Here is a 21,785-nt window from a genome sequence, read left to right as displayed (position 1 = left end):
CAGGCTAGATATTAAGGAATGGGAGGAAGCAGAGGCAGGTGCTTTGAGATATATGATGGATACTGATAAAAGTAGGAGAGTGGGGAATCTGTAAAGAGAAAAATTTGTGACTGGGATGTGGTGCTTTATATATAAAAGATGGAATACTTTCAGGGGAAATGAGAAATTTAAAACACCTCAAAGCAATTTGCTTATTTTTTCATGGGGGGATCATGGCATCTGGTCCCATCACTTCATGGCAAATAAATGGGGAAACAATGGAAACAGTGAAAGACTTTATTTTCTTGGGCTGCAGAATCGCTGCAGATAGTGACTGCAGCCATGAAATCAAAAGATGATTGATTCTTGGGAGAAAAGCTATGACCAACCTAGACAGAGACATTATTTGCTGACAAAGGTCCATGTAGCCAAAGCTATGGTTTTTCCAGTAGTCATGTATGGATGTGAGAGTTGGACCATAAAGTTGAGAGCTGAAGGAAGAATTGATGCTTTTGAATTGTGGTATTGGAGAAGATTCTTGAGAATCCCTTGAACAGCAAGATCAAACCAGTCAATCCTAAAGGAAATCAGTACTGAATATTCATTAGAAGGACTGATGTTGAAGCTGAAGCTCCAATACTTTGGCCACCTTATGCGAAGGACGGACTCCTTAGGGAAGATCCTGAGGTTGGGAAAGATTGAGGGCAGGAGGAGAAAGGGATGACAGAGGATGAGATGGTTGGATGGCATCATCAACTCGATGGACGTGAGTCTGAGCAAGCTCTGGGATTTGGTGATGGACAGGGAAGCCTGGCATGCTGCAGTCCATGGGGTTGCAAAGAGTCGGACATGACTGAGTGACTGAACTGAATTGAACTGTGTAGCAGAGGGAACTCGACTCAGTATCCTGTAATAATCTGTAAGGGAAAAGAATCTTGCAAAGAATAGATTCCTGTAGATGTGTAGAACTGAATCACTTTGCAGGGCAACTGAAACTAACACAGCATAGTGCATCAACTGTTCATGTGTGCTCATTCACTCAGTCATGTCTGACCCTTTGTGACCCCATGGACTGTAGCCCCCCAGGCTCAGCAAGGATATGGAGTGGGTTGCCATATCCTTTTCCAAGGGATCTTCAATTTAAAAAAATGAGTTGAAAAAGCCCAAAGTAACAAGATGACGTGAAACAGTTCTTTCGGTCTCTTGTCCACCACGATCTTGCTGTTACAGAGCTGAGCACAGTACGGTGAGCACTGTAGTGTCTGTCCCATTCTACTGTGATTTCATCCATGGCAGTGACTACAGCTGATTTATTTCAGAACTTCCAGTGCTTAGCACTGTCTGGCACAACCTGCACGTGTGTGCTTAGCTGCTCAGTCATGTCCGACTCTGCGACTCCATAGACTGTAGCCCGCCAGGTTCCTCTGTCCATAGGATTCTCCAGGCAAGAATACTGGAGTGGGTTGCCATGCCCTCCCCAGGGGATCTTCCCAACCTAGGGATTGAACCCAGGTCTCCCTCATCCCAGGCAGATTCTTTACCGTCTGAGCCACCAGGGAAGCCCTGGCATATTCTAGGAATTCAGTAATGTTTGTTTTCTTATGTAGACAGAAATAATTAGAAAGGCTTCATGAACTACGCATGTTTTCAACAACCTGTCGTCCTTTTTTTTGTTTTAAATCACTGTTTTCCATATTCGATTTTTTCCCCAAAGGATCAATACAGCACACATTAAAGTGAAAGTGTTAGTTACTCAGTCATTTCTGACTCTTGTGACCCTGTGAACTGTGCCTGCCAGGCTCCTCTGTCCATGGAATTCTCCAGGCAAGAATACTGGAGTAGGTTGCCATTTCCTACTCCAGGGATCTTCCCCACCCAGGGATGAAACCCAGGTCTCCTGCACTGACTGCAGGCAGATTCTATACTGTCTGAGCCACAGCATTTATACCCATAGAACACAGTAGGTACATAGCAAATAGTTGCAATCAGTTGATTATACAAGAGCAACCTTCCTTGATTGTAGAATGTTGGAGTTTGCTTTGTTGCTACATCTGGGGAAATATATTTAAACAGATTCCATTTACTTTTCTTAGTTATGACAAAAACATGTTTTACTTCCTGAAAACATGCCTTTGAGATATGGCTTCTTCACCTTGTTGAAGGTATTCAGCACATGATTTTGACGCTGATGGAATGATTTCAGTTAAGAGTCAAATATCTCTGTACATTGCGTGCGTCCTACCTAGGATGCTCACAGACATTTAGAAATTTACAGAGAACTCTTCTGAAAATTTTATTCCAGTTGATTAATAGCTCATCTACCTCACCAAAGTGGAAAACTGAACTTCTTGCTTATTTGTATCTTTTTTTTTTTTTTTCTTGACTAGCTCTATACCAGTCAAAATCTTTGAATAATTACTCAGAGAGCTCAAGTGAGGTTTGGATAAATCAACATGTCTGGGGGATCATTTGACTGACATAGGATGGAAAAAATATTGCCATTTTTAAAAAGTGAAAAAGCCTTTTAATTACAGGGATATTTGTGCACTGGCAACAGGAATGACTTGTTTCTTTCAGGTGCACAAACAAATGTCAAAACTAGTTAGAACGTTTGGCTGGATTCTGTGCTGTAGCTTCTGAGATTCTTTCTGCTCCACTCTCAATTTTAGAGGGTGCTGTTCTTATCTTGGACCAAAGGGGTCTTCTTTATTTTTAATGTTTGTGAGAACTCATTACCTATCACCCATTTATCTTTAATTTAGAGAAGTTTGAAGTACTGTATCAGGTTCCTAGATGTCTCTTATAGATATTTATAAAACTCCACTTAACACAGGACTTCCCAGGTGGCCAGTGGTAAAGAATCCGCCTGCAGGAGATGCAGGAGACATGGGTTAGATCCCTAGGTATGGAAGGTCTTCTGAAGGAGAAATGACAACCCACTCAAATATTCTTGCCTGGGAAATCCCATGGACAGAGGGGCCTGGCGGGCTACAAATCCACCGGGTTGCAGAGTCGGACCAACTGAGCTTCGGAATGCACACGCGCGCGCACACACACACACGCACAGACCACTTAACATAAGGATATAAACATCACCTGTTGTAATTGGGAACCCGATTGAAAGTATTTCTATATTCAGTGGCCATCACAAATAGCCACGACCTAACAGTAGCATCTTTAATCTTTATTTTGACCACAGATATGAAAAACCTTAGTAAGGTCAGAGGGGTTATATATTACTGTTCTATAACAATTTCAAGATTTTTGCATTGGCTTAATGATGAAATGATATCCTGTGTGACAAACCAAGGCAAACTGCTTCTTTGAAATCTGAGTTAAAACATCAGTGTTGATTTTTTGAAAATTCATCAAATGCAATTTAGGTTACTACATGCGAAGAGTTGACTCATTGGAAAAGACTTTGGGAGGGACTGGGGGCAGGAGGAGAAGGGGACGACCGAGGATAAGACGGCTGGATGGCATCACAGACTTGATGGACATGAGTCTGAGTGAACTCCGGGAGATGGTGATGGACAGGGAGGCCTGGCGTGCTGCGATTCATGGGGTCGCAAAGAGTCGGACACGACTGAGCGACTGAGCGACTGAACTGAACTGAACTGAAACTTACAAATAGTACTCAGAAGGAATAGTCCCATGGAAGAGAAATATAAGCCTGGAGCACTTTAATTAGCTGTTTTCACAACTGACTTAAGAATCAACATTTACATAGTGAGATATATTTTTCAGGAAATGTCACAAAGTGAAATAATTATGTGTCAGTAGTCTCAATTTCTGAAATAACTGAATGCTTCCTTTTTCCAAGTTAAAGACTTTTCAAGAAAGAGTTGAATAAGTATGCAACCCCAACCAGATGTTACTTAATCTCTCTGAAAGACTAGTCAGTAACAATTCTTTTCCTTCCTGATTGCTTGTCTGGTTGACAAGATTTTTCCAAATTCATCTTGGATCCTAAGAAACAAAAAAGGGATGGAAGGGTGCATGAAATCTGTTACTTCCTGCCATTAGGCTAGATTATTTGCTTTTGCTTTTTCAGACTTAATTCATATACATTTTCCTAGTGTGTCAGGTGGGCTGGACTCACCTCATGGCTCTAGCTTCACCTCTAGGCAAATTATTTTAGTATCAATTTCCCCCATTTCTGTACCTGGATTTATTTGAATCAAAACCAAGCTTTGAATTCACTTTTGATGTTGCTGACTGAAAATTTCTAATAAACCACCTCTTCAACTCTTCCTTTTTTTCTTACACCCAAGACACCTATTTTTTAAAAAAATTATTTCTTTGGCCGCTTGGGATGAGGAACCTGGTGGACTACAGTCCATGGAGGTTGCATAGAGCTGGACGTGATTGAGCGTGCACGCATGTTCCAAAAGTAATGCATTTGCACATCTTTTTTAAAACATCACATTTTATTTGTTTGTTGCTGTTGTTATTTGGGCTTCCCTGGTGGCTCAGCTGGTAAAGAATCTGCCTGCAGTGTGGGAAACCTGGGTTTGATCCCTAGGTTGGGAAGATCCCCTGGAGAAGGGAATGGCTGCCCACTCCAGTATTCTGGCCTGGAGAATTCCATGGACTATAGTCCATGGGGTCAGAAAGAGTTGGACATGACTGAGCGACTTTCACTTTCATTATTGTTTATTTTTGCTGGGCTGGGTCTTAGTTACAGCATACTGGATCTTTACTTTTGACATGTGGGATCTAGTTCCCTGACCAGGGATTGAACCCAGGTTCCCTGCACTGGGAGAGCAAAGTCTTAGGCAATGGACCATCAGGGAAGTCCTGCACATCTTTTTACGATGGTGCTTCTACAGGTGACTGAGGTCACCTATGTACATTGATTTTTTTGGAAGTTTCAGTTTCAGAATGGGATGTTCTCTTACCTGAGAGCATACACTTGGAGTTCAGTGAACAGATTCCTGCTGACACAATGCAATAAGAGGAAGTCTTCACCAAAATCTCAATCAAGCAACAATTTCCTAGGAGTAGTTATTGGAAATGTTCCATTTTCTTCAATAGATATTCATGAAATTATGTGCTACATTCAAGGTTAATAGGGATAATATGTGTGTAAAAGAGAAAATCCACTAATTTTCAAATAGAATTATCTTAAATATTGAAGCTCTGTAAATGGATTAAAAAAATGCTTTTATTTGTGGTGTCTTACTATGTTCTCTCATATGCAGTCTCATTTATCCCTTAGTAATCTTGGGAGCTTTATACGAATGAGTCAACTGAAGCTTTGAGATTTTAAGTTAATTTTCCAAGATCACTCTGTTCACAACCGGTGATGTCACTCATCCATATATGATTTGAAAAGATTTGTGAGATGGTTAAATCTTATTGCAGTGCAAATTGGATATTTGACAAATTTCAAAGCAACATGAAGTGGTATATGTATGAATTTTGCAGAAACCAGTAAGCCTAACTCTCAAGAGCATGGATTTTTTAGTAGACTGGACCCAAGTTCCAGTTTCTGCTTTTCCGTGTAGAAGTTTTTTATTTTTTAAACCTTTTGTAAACCCCAGAAGCCTGTTTCCTCATTTAGAAAACAGGGATCATAATAGTTCCTGTCTCGTGGAGTTGTGTTAGAGCTGAATGAGCTGATATAAGAAAAGCACACAGTGCCAGGCAGGGGCTACTGACTCACCAAACATTAGCTGCAAGTTCCTTTTAAATTTTTTTTAATTATAGACAGTAACAGGTCTGATACATATTTATTCATTGAATTTACAGTTTTCATTTCTAGACTACATATATCTTATATATTTATACACAAAATGTGATTAATCAGAGAATGCCTGAAGTACTTTTCCATTGTAAATTGCTCAAACCATCTTAGAGAATGAGAATAACCCTGAGATGCAGCGCTGACATTCTGCGACAGCTGGGGCAGCAGACAGTGCTGATGTCTTTCTACCTATGAACTAAGAGTTTTATCCGACAGAGGTGGTGACCGTGATTTCTCTCTGAAAGATGCCTGAATGCCAGCCAATGCTGTATTAGGATCTGACACACCACCTGACCCATCTAAAAGCAGATAGAAGAATAAGGTTTTCCAAAGGTCACTTTGAAACCATGCAAAGTGTTTTACATGTTTTTGCTATGGCTGAAGATTGTGTTTAAGACAATTGTAACAAACACAACAAAAATCAAAATGAACTAACAAACAGGACGAAAATAGAGAAAGAAAGGGAAAAAAAGGAGGCAGGGGAATTTGGGGGAGAATGGATACATGTATATGTATGACTGAGTCCCTTGGATTGTTCACCCAAACTATCACAACATTGTTTGTTAATCGGCTATACCACAATAAAAAAAGTTGGTGTTTTTTTTTTTTTTTTTTTGAAGAGCTTCTGTCCAGGATTGAAATGCTTGCACTTTAGTCAATCTTAACGTTTTTGATAATGACATTATGCACGGCAGCAAAGAAACAAAAGAGGATAAAGGTCTTAGGAGTTATATTGATAAACTATGTGTGGTGCTCAAAAATGGCACGGAGTATCTTGTTTAAGCTGTAAAAATATATTAGCATGTCATGTTATCTTCATAAATTCTTCTCACACGTAGGGTGGGTGGAATTCCCAAATCCCAAGGCACCTCACCCATTCGGCCGGTCGCTGCAATTCATCAGTTGTTTCGCAGGCTCACAGTGGAGACTGAGGCATTATGATTCTAGAGGGTTTGATAATAGGTGAATTATTAGCTGTTGGGGACAGATTCGTTTTGGAGCCTTTCTGCGGTAGTCTCTCCTATAGGACGGCAATCATTCCCATGGCACTTGCTCCCTCAGACTTAAAGAGATTCCAACTCTAGCTTGTAATTTTTTTCCTAGTAAAATTTCGTTAGTGGTTAATTATGACTGGTAGAGCTGTCCGGAAGTTCAGCAAGTGTGTGGAGTTCAAACATGTCACATTCTAATCAGTCTCACGATGGAACAGCCTTGGGATTCTTTGTCACCGTGTTTATGCACATTTGTATTCCTTTCTTGCATAGAGGATCATGTGTTGAACTTGAGATGTTGACCTTTACGGAAAACAAAAAGACTCTTAGAACTTATTACTTCTTACGTTGAGCAGTTTTACTTTTTGATCTTTGAGTATTTCCGGAGCATCTAACTTAGACAAGGATGCAAGAAATTAAATGCTCTTTTAAATGTTGTAGATCAGGCCAGATGAACCCAAAGTGTGCTTAAGCCTCTTCATTCTTTTCTAAAAGCTTTCTTAGGAAGCCAGATCAGCCAGGGCAGATCAAGCAGAATCATCTTCTATTTCAAAGGTGTATGTTTGCGGGAAACTGAAAGGAGACAAACCACCCAGGAATGTCATAAAGTTCTCAATAAATGTTCAAAGTTCCAAATTGCAGTTTTAGAAGAGTTTCTTCACATTTAGGTAGGATTTTAGTTCGTGCGTTGCCGTCAATTCCAAAGTTAGCTTGACTAGTAAAATATTAATCATTGTATTTCTTTCAGTGGGGGTTGGAAGATATGCAAATAACGAAGGATTTTCAAAAAGTCAACACAAAATATAGGTGCGTATGTGCTCAGTTGCTTAGTTTTGTCAGACTTTCTGTGACCCTTGGACTGCAGCTAGCCAGGCTCCTCTGTCCATGGAATTTTCCAGGTAAGAATACTGGAGTGGGTTGCCATTTCCTTCTCCAGGGGATCTTCCTGACCCCGGGATTGAACCCGCATCTCCTGCATCTTCCTGCATTGGCAGGTGGATTCTCTACCAGTGAGCCAACTGGGAGGCCCCGAGATATAGCTGCATTGAAGTAATTAGATAATTAAATACACAAATTATGCTGAAACCAAAGTTTTTGCTAGGAATACATTGTTATCAGAATTTTGTGCTGGTTTTTGTCCCTAATTTTCTGAAAACTGGGTTTTTCAGAAAACCACATCTATAATTTCATAACTGGAGGACACAGAGGAGAATATCAAACCTGAATTAAAGATGGAGAAATGGTCCCAATGGCAGAAGTCCCAAGAGGCAGTTGCATCTACAGCAAACATTCTAGAGTGCTGAAGTCGATTTAGAATGTTTTCTAAAGCACTTTATTTTTGCTGTGTCAGATACTTTTTGGATGAGGGGCATTTCTGTTTCAGCAAAGAATTATGTGGCTGAATTATCAGGAGTGTGATTCAGGACCTGAGAGATATTTGTTTATGTGCTGTTGAAGGCTCATAATTGAAACGAGGTATGAGTCACAGACATTATGTATTCAACAGTTATGTGAATTATTTCTGATAAGTTATTTTGAACCCTTTTGTCAGCCCCTGTAGCTCTCATGCCATTTTAGAGAACCCTTGGCCAAGGGCAGTCTCAGTGTTAGGTTTTCCTATTTAAAAGGCCTTATGAAAGGGACTTCCCTGGCTGTGCAGTGGTTAAGACTGTGTCTTTAACAAGGCAGATGGCACAGGCTGGATCCCTGGTTGGGGAACTAAGATCCCATATGCCTTGTGGCAAGGCCAAAAAAAAAAAAAAAAAAGTGCATTATGAGGGATACTAAAGAAATCAAAATTATAGACTATATTCTGGAAACTTACAGGCTATTTTGGGAAAGCAGCATTCACTGGTGAGAATAGAGAGAGGGAGAAGACAGTGAGGGCTTGAGGTGCTATGGAGTGATGAACTTGGATGGCGATGAACATGGAGGGTGATAATCCGGGACTAACCTGAGGGATGGGGCAAGCTGACTAGGTGTTGAAGTTGAGACGTGTCTGGCACAAGGCACTGGAAAGCCTTCTTCCTCTTCTCCGTTTAATTCAGTTGCTCATTCAAAACAAGTATGTTGGGTGTGGACAGTGGGCTGGGTGCCTTGAGGAATGTAGCATTGAAGATGGTAGGAATTGGTTCCTCCTCCAGGAAGTTTAGGGTCCAGAGTTCAGCAGGCAGAGACTATCTCCCAGAATTTGCCCAAACTCATGTCCATTGAATCAGTGATGCCATCGAACCATCTCATCCTCTTTGGCTCACTTCTCCTCCTGTCCTCAATCTTTCCCAGCATCAGGGTCTTTTCCAGTAAGTTGGCTCTTTGCAACAGATGGCCAAAGTACTGGAGTTTCAGCTTTAGCATCATTCCTTCCAAAGAAATCCCAGGGTTGATCTTCTTCAGAATGGACTGGTTGGATCTCCTTGCAGTCCAAGGGACTCTCAAGAGTCTTCTCCAACACCACAGTTCAAAAGCATCGATTCATTGGTGCTCATCTTTCTTTATGGTTCAGCGGTCACATCTGTACATGACAACTGGAATCTCAGTTAACTCTTGCAGTGGTCCTGTGGGTCAGATAGGGCAGGCCCTGCCAAGTCCCATCTTGTTTGAAAAATTGAATCTCAGAGGCTGGCTGCCCTGCTGGCGTCCTGCAGTTGAGAAGTGGAGGAGGTGCTGAAACTAACTCCAATTAAAAAAAAAAAATCACAGCCATTTCCAAGGGAAAGTTTCAAAGCAGAGAGCATTTAGAACTCTCACTGTTCTCAGAAAATTCGAAAATGTTGGGATAATCAGAGCTTTTGTTTATAAATGTGTCCAGTGAAGAAAGAACTGTGGTTGGAAGGAAAATTCCACTTTATCTGAAGGACTGTTCAAATACCTCCTTTCTGGTTGTTTCCTTCTTGAGAACACCAGCAGCTGGCCTGGAAGCTCTTTGAGGACAGTCTTGGGTCAGTTTCTCTCTTTGCTGTCACAACTGCTTACTCTCAGTACAGTGGTTTTTTGAACAGTTATAAGAAGGCTGCTTCAGTTGCTATGTAGAGAAGAGACACAGAATGAGGTGGAGGCAGGAGGGAACACCTGGAAGGCTGCTGCCCTGGTCTGAGTGAGAGAGAGGATGATAGTGTTGGTAAGAAGTACTGGGTGTATTGGATATACTTTTATATTTTGAGACTTACCTGGTGGCTCAGACAGTAATGAATCTACCTGCAATGCAGGAGACCCAGGTTCAGTCCCTTGGTTGGGAAGAGCCCCTGGAGAAGGGAATGAGACTACCCACTTCGGTATTCGTGCCTGGAGAATTCCATGGACAGAGGAGCAAGGTGGGCTATAGTCCATGGAGTCACAAAGAGTCTGACATGACTGAGCGACTAACACTTTCACTTTTGGATTTTGAAAGCAGAGCCACCTGGACTCTGACAGGTTAGATGTGGGTTGTGGGAATTGAGGTCAAGACAAGTGTTTTGGCCTGAAGACTAGAGGGAAGGAGGGGGCCCCAGAGAGGATGAAGAGATGGGAGAAGAAGCCAATGTGGATGGAAGATCAAGAGGCCAGTTCTGGAAATGTGGAGCTCAAGGCACCTGGTGCATATTTGATTTTCTTTTTTTCATTCTTTCTTTCTTTCCTCTCTCCTTCCTTTCTCTCTTCCTTCCTCCCTCCCTCTTTCCCTCCCTTCCTTTCTTTTTCTTTCCTTCTTTTTCTCCACTTGACCTTTCGTAACATCAAATTAAGGCAGACATACCGGATTTCTATTTAATACAGCTTATTTCACTTTTCTAACTTCAAAATATTCACCTGCAAGAGGAGGAAAAAAGAAATTAGAAACAAATACTCTAGTTTTTGAGTGGTGACATTATTTTACTAATGTATTCTTGCAGTTAAATAAGAGATTCATTTTTCAATTGATTTTGTTTTTTTCAGTTTTACAAGAGATATTGTGCACCTCTGGGCTATGTTCCTTGACTGGTTCTATTGGAGCTGGTGGAGGGAGAGTGGTGTCCCTTCACTGCAACAGCATCTCTGCTCAGGGTTTGATCCACTCCTTTTGGAAGGCAGTGGTGTGTGCTGCTGATTCTATGTCAATTCCAACTTGGTAAAGAATGTCAAACATCTTCAAAAGTTCATTATGAGGATAGAGCATATGAAATATGAATTCTTAACATTATACACTGTCCTGACCCTTTCACTGAAGTATAGGCCTTTTGAAACTTAGGGCTCTACACTAATTCTTTCATGTCGTTAGGGTATTGTTCTTTGATAAGCAACTTTATTGCATTGAATTACAAGCAAGCATGGATCTATTTAAGCCACTTAATATTCAAGTACAGGATAAGACAATGAGTGTGTCTGAGATTGAATATTTCTGAAAATATCTTCAGTAACTTGTAATCATAAAAAGCATGTTTTATGGATATGGCCATGTTAAGACACTCCAGGACTTTCTTTTATTTTTAATATATTAAAACCCTTTCTTCAAAAAGCATTTTAATTTTTTAAACAGGTATAATTCAGTAGCACTCATGCTAACTTTTGATTAAATTACTTGAAGTAAAAATAATTGCATCTTAGCACATGAATTGAGATGACCAGTATTTATTTCATACTTTTAAACTTCAAATCATGAGAATCTCAACATTGCCAGGGATATGCAATTTAATTTTCACTATGTGCTTAAATTGGAAAATTTCCACTAGAAAAAAGGTATTAAGAAAGTACAACTCCAACAAACTAGGAAATGTAACAGAAAAGAAGCAGGATCACAGAGATAGAGAACAATCTGGTAGTTAGCAGTGGGGAGGAGAGGGGCAACACAGGGGAAGGGGGTTAACAAGTACAAACTACCATGTATAAAATAAGCAATAAGGCTACACTATGCAACATGGAGAATATACCCAATATTTAATAATAACTATAAATGGAGTATAACAGCAAAATGGCTATAAAAGCAAAATGACTGTCTGAGGAGGCCTTACAAATAGCTATGAAAAGAAGAGAAGTGAAAAGCAAAAGAGAGAAGGAAAGATATACCCATTTGAATGCAGAATTCCAAAGAATAGGAAGGAGAGATAAGAAAGCCTTCCTCAGTCATCAGTGCAAAGAAACAGAGGAAAATAATAGAATGGGAAAGACTAGAGATCTCTTCAAGAAAATTAGAGATACCAAGGGAACATTTCATGCAAAGATGGGCTCAATAAAGGAGAGAAATGGTATGGACCTTACAGAAGCAGAAGATATTAAGAAGAGGTGGCAAGAATACACAGAACTGTACAAAAAAGAGCTTCACAACCCAGATAATCATGATGGTGTGATCACTCACCTAGAGCCAGACATCCTGGAATGTGAAGTCAAGTGGGCCTTAGGAAGCATCACTACAAACAAAGCTAGTGGAGGTGATGGAATTTCAGTTGAGCTCTTTCAAATCCTGAAAGATGATGCTGTGAAAGTGCTGCACTCAATATACCAGCAAGCTGGGAAAACTCAGCAGTGGCCACAGGACTGGAAAAGGTCAGTTTTCATTCCAATCCCAAAGAGAGGCAATGCCAAAGAATGTTTAAATTACCGTACAATTGCACTCATCTCACACGCTGGTAAAGTAATGCTCAAAATTATAGAGTACATGTAGGGTACATCATGAGCAACTCCGGGCTGGATGAAGCACAAGCTGGAGTCAAGATTTCCAGGAGAAATAATAATCTCAGATATGCCGATGACATCACCATTATGGCAGAAAGTGAAGAAAAACTAAAGAGCCTCTTGATGAAAGTAAAAGAGGAGAGTGAGAAAGTTGGCTTAAAGCTCAACATTCAGAAAACGAAGATCATGGCATCCGGTCCCATCACTTCATGGGAAATAGATGGGGAAAGAGTGGGAAACAGTGGCTGACTTTATTTTTTTGGGTTCCAAAATCACTGCAGATGGTGACTGCAGCCATGAAATTAAAATACGCTTACTCCTTGGAAGGAAAGTTATGACCAACCTAGACAGCATATTAAAAAGCAGAAACATTACTTTGCCAACAAAGGTTCATCTGGTCAAGGCTATGGTTTTTCCAGTAGTCATGTATGAATGTGAGAGTTGGACTGTGAAGAAAGCTGAGCACCGAAGAATTGATGCTTTTGAACTGTGGTGTTGGAGAAGACTCTTGTGAGTCCCTTGGACTGCAAGGAGATCCAACCAATCCATCAGATCAGCCCTGAGTGTTCATTGAAAGGCCTGACGTTGAAGCTGAAACTTCACCTGATGGAAAGAGCTGACTGATTGGAAAAGACCCGGATGCTGGGGAAGATTGAGGGCCGGAGGAGAAGGGGATGACAGAGGATGAGATGGTTGGATGGCACCACCAACTCGATGGACATGAGTTTGGGTAAACTCTGGGAGTTGGTGATGGACAGGGAGGCCTGTCGTGCTGTGGTCCATGGGGTCACAAAGAGCTGGACATGACTGAGTGACTGAACTGACTGATAAATGGAGTGTAACAAAAAAATTGTGAATTATATTGTACACCTTTAATTTCCATAATATTCTACAGTAACTGTACTTCAATAAAAAAAGAAGAAAGGAAAAAATACAACCCCATTATGGACTGACTTTTTTCTTCCTATTTTTGATGATCTCTTCCCTAATGTCCTGACGTGAAATTCACAACTCTTGTTTATTTTTTTAATTGGAATATAGTTGCCTTACAATGTTGTGTTAGTTTCTGCTAGACAACAAAGTGAATCAGCTCGATGATCCATATATCCCCCTGCCCTTGTTCCTTCTTCCCCCTCCCCGATCCTACTCCTCTAGGTCATCAGAGAGGACTGACCCACAAGTCTTTCAAGATCTACCTCAAATTGCTATACAGCAAAACCTGCTGAGAACGTCTGCCTTCATCAGACTCTACCTCCTGGCCAGCCAGGCACTTATTAGCTGCATCGGTGATACAGACACAGTTATTGTGGAACTGATTCCATGCAGCTTCACACCGCGTTACGTAGCATTTAAAAGTTTTCTGTGCATGTAATTATTCTCTCTGCAGTAAGTTTCTAAGGTGTCTGAAGACAGCTATGTCATGCCTTTTGATCTGGGTGCCATGTATTTCTTGTTGAATGAAATATTTTATTCATTCAACTATCATTTATTCAGCTCACTATAAACCAAGGGTGGTGCTGAGTATTGGCACACCAAGCTTTATTTGTTATTTATTAATTCAATGCATTTTTGAGTGTCTGACATCTGTCAGGTGCCTGAGATACAGGAATAAAGTAGATTATATTCCTAGTTTTGTAGATCTTACCTCCTAGAATGGGGGGCAGATCATAACAATGTAAATAGCCAATAGGTACATATTTTTAAGTAGTGATAAGGGCTATGAAGAAAATGAAATAGTAAGGAGATGGAGCATGAGCTTGGGGGTATCTGAGAGAAGATGTTGAGGAAGGGTCTCTCTCAGGACATGGCATTTGAGCAGAGAACTGAGTGAAGTGAGGGACAGAACCAAGCAAGCATTTGCCAGGAGAGAGTTCCTGCCTGAGGAAAAGAAGGGCACGTTCAAGTGCTGGAGATGGGGGTGCCCATGACATGTCCTGGCACAATGAGAAGGTCACTGTGGCTGGACACCCTGAGTGATGGGAGAGGGGGCTCCTGTGAGGTGAGGTCAGGAAGGAGGCACTGCCAGCTCATGGTGGTTTTTAAAGGATTTAATTCCACACACGAGAGGAAGACATTGAGGTTTTAAGTAGGTTACTGACATGGTCTGATTTATGCTGAGATGAATGAGAAAGATCCCAGAATTGTTCTAAAGAAACTGAAAATCTGTTATTCAGAGTTCTGCTGCACAAACGTTCATAGTCATTTTTATTAAACTATGAAATCAGAAAAGGAAAGTTCCTAAAAATTAAAAAATTCCAGCTATGTGTATGGTATTAAGTAGGGTGCACATATAAGTGGGTAATTGTGTAAACTGGCACATAGTAAACTTAAGTAGAAAATTATAGCCTCAAAAGTTATAAAGACAAGCAATGTAGACTTTACAAACTGAAAACTTAAGTCTAAGAAATGCAGTATTTTCATCTGAGAAATGAAATGTGTGGCTATTTTATTTACTTCCATATTTTTGAGTGTCAAAATATCAAAGTATGATTTAAATATTTTATGTAAGAATATACATTTCTATTATTTGAATCACAGGACTAAAGGAATGTTAATAAATAATTACGGCCCATGTTTGCCTCAGAGAAGGGCATAGTTGTTAATTGGATCTGAAGAGCTGTGGAACAGAAATAATTATATGCTCTTGTATTAAATGGTGGCTTGGAGAAGGCAATGGCACCCCACTCCAGTACTCTTGCCTGGAAAATCCCATGGATGGAGGAGCCTGGTAGGCTGCAGTCCATGGGGTAGTGAAGAGTCAGACACGACTGGGTGACTTCATTTTCACTTTTCACTTTCCTGCATTGGAGAAGGAAATGGCAACCCACTCCAGTATTCTTGCCTGGAGAATCCCAGGGATGGGGGAGCCTGGTGGGCTGCCGGCTATGGGGTCGCACAGTGTCGGACACGACTGAAGTGACTTAGCAGCAGCAGCAGACCATAAAGAATCTACCTGCAATGCAGGAGACCTGGGTTCAATCCTTGTTCAATCCCGTGGAGAAGAGAATGACTACTCACTCCAGTATTCTTGCCTGGAGAATCCCATGGACAGAGAAGCCTGGTGGGCTACAGTCCATGTGGTGGCAGAGTCAGACAGGACTGAGCAACTAACACGTTCAGGGTATTAAATAATCAAAGCTTTTTTTTGTCCACAGATGAAATCTTAGTGCAAGGGCTCTGGGTTGTGATATTAATTTTGACACTGATGCGATAGACTGTGTGGTTCACAATAAACTGTGGAAATTCTGAAAGAGATAGGAATACCAGACCACCTGACCTGCCTCTTGAGAAATCTGTATGCAGGTCAGGAAGCAACAGTTAGAACTGGACATGGAACAACAGACTGGTTCCAAATTGGGAAAGAAGTATGTTGTCACCCTGCTTATTTAACTTATATGCAGAGCACATCATGAGCAATGCTGGGTTGGAAGAAGCACAAGCTGGAATCAAGATTGCTGGGAGAAATATCAATAATGTCAGATACGCAGATGACACCACCTTTATGGCAGAAAGTGAAGAACTAAAGAGCCTCTTGATGAGAGTGAAAGAGGAGAGTGAAAAAGTTGGCTTAAAGTTCAACATTCAGAAAACGAAGATCATGGCATCTGGTCCTATCACTTCATGGCAAATAGATGGGGAAACAGTGGCTGACTTTATTTTTTGTGGCTCCAAAATCACTGTAGATGGTGATTGCAGCCATGAAATTAAAAGATGCTTCCTCCTTGGAAGAAAAGTTATGACCAACCTAGACAGCAGACACATTAAAAAGCAGACACATTACTTTGTCAACAATGGTCCATCTAGTCAAGGCTATGGTTTTTCCAGTAGTCATGTATGGATGTGAGAGTTGGACTACAAAGAAAGCTGAGTGCCAAAGAATTGATGCTTTTGAGCTGTGGTGTTGGACAAGACTCTTGTGAGTCCCTTGGACTGCAAGAAGATCCAATCAGTCCATTCTAAAGGAAATCAGTCCTGGGTGTTCATTGGAAGGACTGATGTTGAAGCTGAAACTCCAGTACTTTGGCCACCTGATGCAAAGAACTGACTCATTTGAAAAGACCCTGATGCTGGGAAAGATTGAGGGCAGGAGGAGAAGGGAACAACAGAGGATGAGATGGCTGGATGGCATCCCTGATTCACTGGACATGGGTTGGGTAGACTCTGGGAGTTGGTGATGGACAGGGAGGCCTGGCGTGCTGCGATTCATGGGGTCGCAGAGTCAGACAGGACTGAGGGACTGAACTGAACTGAACTGAACTGATGTGATAGACAACTTGGAGCAAGACAAATAATGGTAGAAACAGCCAATGTTTATTGAATGTCTTTTCTGGAAACTCTGAGTTACGTGTTTTGTGTGTGGGTTTTCTTGCCAGAGTTCTGAACTAGATGAGCAAGAAAACAAAACTGGTCACAAGGAGAAGCCCCTTTACCGCTAATGAAGCTATCACCAGACAAGGTGGCAACAACAGGCTTCAAACACCAAAGTCTGGATTTCCGTGAACATCAGCATCCAGATTTGCCACTAAATGGCAACCTAAGATGAATAGAACAGAGTAGAAATGGAGCGTTCAGTGGGCAGCTGATCCCAGGATGAAAAAAGCAGATAGAGGATCTGGGCTTCACTGCTCTACCTCATCTTCTTAGGTCATAGTTGAAGGTATTTGAGAAAATCCCCTTTAGAGGCTTCCCTGGTGGCTTGGTCAGTAAGGATACTGCCTGCAATGCAGAAAATCCAGGTTCTATCCCTGGATCAGGAAGATCCCCTGGAGTAGGAAATGGCAACCCACTCCAGTATTCTTGCCTGGGAAATTCCGTGGACAGAGAAGCCTGGCGGACTATAGTCCCTGGGGTCACAAGAGTCAGATACGACTCAGAAACTAAACCATCTCTTCATTTAGATTATGGAGGGACCTCCCTGGTGGTCCAGTGGTTAAGACTTCCAGTGCAGGGGGTGTGGGTTTGATCCCTGGTTGGGGAGCTAAAATCCCATATGTCTGGAGGCCAGAAAACCAATATGTAAAACAGGAGCAGCATTGTAATAAATTCAGTAAAGACTTGAAATGTGATCCACGTTAAAAAAAAAAAAGCTTAAAAACTTATAAAAATGGACAAGAACTGTTGTTCTTCATGGTAATGAATGTATTAGTTCAATTCTCACAGAAATTTTATGACATAGAAACAAAGGCACAGAGAGGTAAAGTCAGTCACCAAATATCCCGCACCCAGCACTGGGTGAAGCAGTCTTGAACTCAGGGAGTTTGGTCCTGGAGTTCTCACCCATCTTGCTTCTCCAATCATTATTTTTAGCTGAGCTTTCTTATCTGAAAAATGGCGGGATTAGGCTAGAAACATCTCTAAAAATTCCTTTCAACTTTAAAATGCTTTCATATGTTGGGTTTATTGTAAAAATATCTGGGTGTGTGACCTGTTTTAAACTCCTCAGGCAAGGGAGGATATGGAACAATATTATACACAACTTAAAATGTTATTCTGATGAAAAGTTGCAGTAGGTAATTGTAACCCAATTCTCTTTTCAGTTTGGAAAACTTAACAGTTTAAAAAGGAGCAGACAGATGGAATTTTGCTAACGTGTCCAAGTAGGAAACATGACTTCACATGCATATTATATGCAAGTTTATGAATGCAGTCATAGGGTCTGGATCCAAGATAGGAAACTGTGATGAAAATCAGTGAAGTAAAATATCAAAATAAAACATCGCGTGACAACCCCTAATGGGGAGCAATGCTGATGCCTGTAATAAAACTTGGGAGTATTAACATGAGACATAAATGGCTGAAAGATTCTGAGTTTCCATGGTGATATTCATATGTCACAAAATGAATGTTAACTGGCAATAATTCAAGAAGCGATGCATTTAACATGTCACTGTTGAGATTCCCAGGTTGTGATCACTGACAATAAATTGTGACATTTTACTCTGTGTCAAATTTACTAGATCCTTGTTTATAATTTCCTAAGAACTTGTTGAGAGGAAAGATTTAGGATTATAATCTCTGCTAAGAATGGAATGTGTGATTTAAGTAACAAGCTCACCTTTATGTATTTGACGTTATCAACATATTTCCAACAAAATGGCTTCAGTTTTCTTTTTTTTTTTAGTCTTTCTGGAAGCAGAGAATTTCAGTTCAGTTCAGTCACTCAGTCATGTCCAACTCTGTCCATTGCCTCTCCCAACTCCCAGAGTTTACTCAAACTCATGTCCATCAAGTCAGTGATGCCATCCAGCCATCTCATCCTCTGTCGTTCCCTTTTCCTCCTGCCTTCGATCTTTCACAGCATCATGATCTTTTCAAATGAGTCAGTTCTTTGCTTCAGGTGGCCAATGTATTGGAGTTTCAGCTTCAACATCATTCCTCCAAATGAACACCCAGGACTGATCTCCTTTAGGATGGACTGGTTGGATGTCCTTGCAGTCCAAAGGACTCTCAAGAGTCTTCTCTAACACCACAGTTCAAACTTCGGCACTCAGCTTTCTTTGTAGTCCAACTCTCACATCCATACATGACCACTGGAAAAACCATAGCCTTGACCAGACAGACCTTTGTTGGCAAAGTAACGTCTTACTCCACGTTTAAATACATTCTGGGCATTTTGAAATAATATTTTTTATTGAAAATTTTAGAAAGCCCTCAAATTAATGTTTCTAAAAACAGCTTTAAACCAATATAAGATCTAATTACACAGTTAATTGTTTTGTGTGTGTGTGCTCAGTCATGTACAGCTCTTGAGACCCCATGGACTGTAGCCCACCAAGCACCTCTGTTCATGGGATTTCCCAGGCAAGAATACTGGAGTGGGTTGCCATGCTCTCCTCCAGGGGATCTTTCCCACCCAGGGATTAAGCCCTGGTCTCCTGCATTACAGGCACATGCTTTACCTCTGTGTCACTTGGGAAGCCCAGTTAATGGTTCTGCTGCTGCTGCTGCTGCTGCTAAGTTGCCTCAGTCGTGTCTGACTCTGTGCAACCCCATAGACGGCAGCCCACCAGGCTCCCCTGTCCCTGGGATTCTCTAGGCAAGAATACTGGAGTGAGTTGCCATTTCCTTCTCCAATGCATGAAAGTGAAAAGTCAAAATGAAGTCACTCAGTCATGTCTGACTCTTAGCGACCCCATGGACTGCAGCCTACCAGGCTCTTCTGTCCATGGGATTTTCCAGGCAAGAGCACTGGAGTGGGGTGCCATTGCCTTCTCCAGTTAATGGTTCAAATAACTTCAATTTTTATGTCAAGTTAATTTGGTAGTTGGAAAATGTCAAATACCTTTATTCAATGCAATACATTTAAATTCTAGCTGATGAGCTTTTTTCTCCACCAAAAAAAAAAAAAAAAAACAAAGCAAAAAACAAAAACTAATCAGAAGAATAGCATTGCCTTTGCTACTTAAATAATGTATCTTTGAAGAGTGTGACTTTAAAAGAAGCATTTCTTTTCTTCAGGGGTTGCTTTGGTATTACATGTATAGCTACAGTTTTAATTCTCTGTTTATCTCTACTATCGTCTTAAGAGTATTATCTTCCAGAATCCTTCTGGCACCTCAGAAGTACCTTCCAAAGATTTCTTTTTTTCTTTTTGGTTAACAAGAGGTTTGATTTGCCCACTGGAAGTTCATGTATACTTGTTCTTTCCCATCTGTGTGTGTGTTTTGAAATTATGTCTTTAAAATTATGACATGAAAGGGCATTACGATTCTTGATTTCCATAAGTAGCCTAGGCACAAGAATGACTTTTTAATGATACAGTTTAATCTATATATACACTATAAATTGCTTCTAAGAATATGCTTACTTTATTGACTAACATCTCAGGATAGAGGACATGATTTAGTCAGGAGCAGACTTGGCATATTAAAAAGAGAAATGACCAATGCCGATACTCTGGAGCAGAGAGGTTTATTCAAATAAGTAGAAAAGGGACCAGAGTCTTTTATCTTCATTGTATATTACAAAGTGTGATAAAGTATCTCAACTCATAGCATAAACTAAAACTACATTATTTGATTCCCAATAAATTTGGCTGATGGCTTGTTACAAAAATGAATAGTAAGGACTAGATACAAATGTATAAATAAGTTGACATGCATTCAAAAAATTCTAATAATGTCCAGGGTGTAGTGGGTCAGAGATGCCAGGAGAGGAGGAGGGCTGTCTGAATAGTTAGGTCTCCTCTGTGGCTTATTTTGAGAACAGACTTGGAGCTGTTGTGAAATATTCTCTTGTGATTCCTCCACCTATAAATAGCTCGCTTTGGGTCTGATGGCTTCTAATCAGTGAATAATGATTGCCGACTGGGCCTTGGTTATCAACAGCAACAACAGTAGCATTTATGGGACTTGAATCCTCATAACAAGCCAGTGAAGTAAGGATTATAATTACCTTCATTTTACCCACAAGCAAACCAACACTCAGAGAGTTTAGGCCACTTGCCAAAGACCATGAAACAAGGCAAATATCACTGATATTTATTGTGCTCCTGCTATGTTCTAGGCACTGTTGCTGGTCTCGAGGACAAAATGGAACAAAAGGCAGCCTGTGTTCTCAATCCTGTATAGTCTCCTGGGGGAAACAGAAGAATTCTTAGGCAACAACGGTGTACAGAGCTAAGCGTGAATACAAGAAGTGTTGCATTGAGGTGCCATGAGATACAGAATACATTCCCAGGGGGCCGGGGGAGACTTCTGCAGGCAGAAAGTAACAGAACAAGGTGCTCTTTCTTGTGTTATAGTTGTTGTTAGGTTTCTGAGTCGTCATGTCCAACTCTTTGTGACCCCATGGACTGCAGGATGCCAGGCCTCCCTGTCCCTCACTATCTCCTGGAGTTTGCCCAAGTTCATGTCCATTGAATCAGTGATGCTATCCAGCCACCTCGTCATTTGCCACCCTCTTCTCCTTTTGCCTTCAATCTTTCCCAGCATCAGGATCTTTTTCACTGGAGAAGGGAATGGCAAACCACTCCAGTACTCTTGCTGTAAGAACTCCTCTTTCTTGAGTACCTTGCTTGTAAAAATATATTGTGTTCATCTTAGTCTTCCGGCTCTGTGAGTCTTTAGTTCTATGCAACTGTATTAGAGCTGACCACGATATAACCTGGGAAACTCCTCTCTCTGCAAATGTATCGCCAGCTCCCACCTTACATTTACTTTCAGGGCTGTGTTTAGAAGGGTACTTATCTATTGTGCCAAAGAAAATATATACTTGAGAAAAACACCAAATAGTTTGATAGATCCGTGGAATCTGAAGCCAGTTGTTTATAAGATCAAGTTGTTGTTGCTCAGTTGCTAAGTCATGTCTGACTCTGTGATCCCATGGATTGCACTATGCCAGGCTCTCCTATCCTCTGCTATCTCCCAGAGTTTGCTCAAATTCTGTGCATTGAATCAGTGATGCCATGAAACCAATTCATCCTCTGCTGCCCTGTTCCCCTT

Source organism: Ovis aries, chromosome 2 (assembly GCF_016772045.2).
Source record: "Ovis aries strain OAR_USU_Benz2616 breed Rambouillet chromosome 2, ARS-UI_Ramb_v3.0, whole genome shotgun sequence".
Classification (NCBI taxonomy): domain Eukaryota; kingdom Metazoa; phylum Chordata; class Mammalia; order Artiodactyla; family Bovidae; genus Ovis; species Ovis aries.
This window is presented reverse-complemented; position numbering follows the sequence as displayed.